Genomic DNA, 787 nt, shown 5'->3' on the forward strand with positions numbered 1-787 from the left:
TTTTTATTTGTGTATTTATAATTTTTGTCTCCTTATATCTATTTATTTATTCTTTTTTTTTTGCGTCCATTACACCCAATAATATCTCGGAAAAATGTAATCCATTAGAACTATAAGCCATCAATCCATTAGCGTATCCATTAAAATGATAGAATTAACGTAATGGATTTCGTGCGAGTATCTCGAAGAGAATTATAATATTTTGTTAAATAGGAAAAAAAAAATATATATATATATAAAGAAAAGCAAGAAAATGTTATTAAAAAAAACAAGAAGAAAAATGGCGGAAAGTTGTGCGCATCCCGAAATTTCGAGTAATTCTTTTAAAATATTAATATATCTGTGATATGTGTTTCTACATATCATATTATTTACCCCACGCCACCCTCAGGTTATTTGGTTTGTAAGTGCAAAACACAAGTGGCCGTTGTGCTGTTCGGGAATCCCAGCTTAAATATTAAAGCACATTGGTATCTCAGGAAAGACGTGTGAAAACGCCACAATGATACGGTTGTATAATGTTCAGTTTGACGCGTTCGTATATATATGTGTCTATGTATGTATATGTGCTTATATATATATATATTTGTGAGTCAATGTTTGTATGTAAACAAATGTGTGTGTATATATATATATGTGTGTGTGTGTTTGTGTATGTGTGTGTATGTGCGTGTATGTATGTATGTATATATATATGTGTGTGTGTGTGTGCGTGTATGCATGTATATATATGTGTGTTTATATGTATATTTTACATACACACACACACACACACACACACATATAT

The sequence above is a fragment of the Octopus bimaculoides genome, chromosome 26 (genome assembly GCF_001194135.2).
Source record: "Octopus bimaculoides isolate UCB-OBI-ISO-001 chromosome 26, ASM119413v2, whole genome shotgun sequence".
In the NCBI taxonomy this organism is placed as follows: domain Eukaryota; kingdom Metazoa; phylum Mollusca; class Cephalopoda; order Octopoda; family Octopodidae; genus Octopus; species Octopus bimaculoides.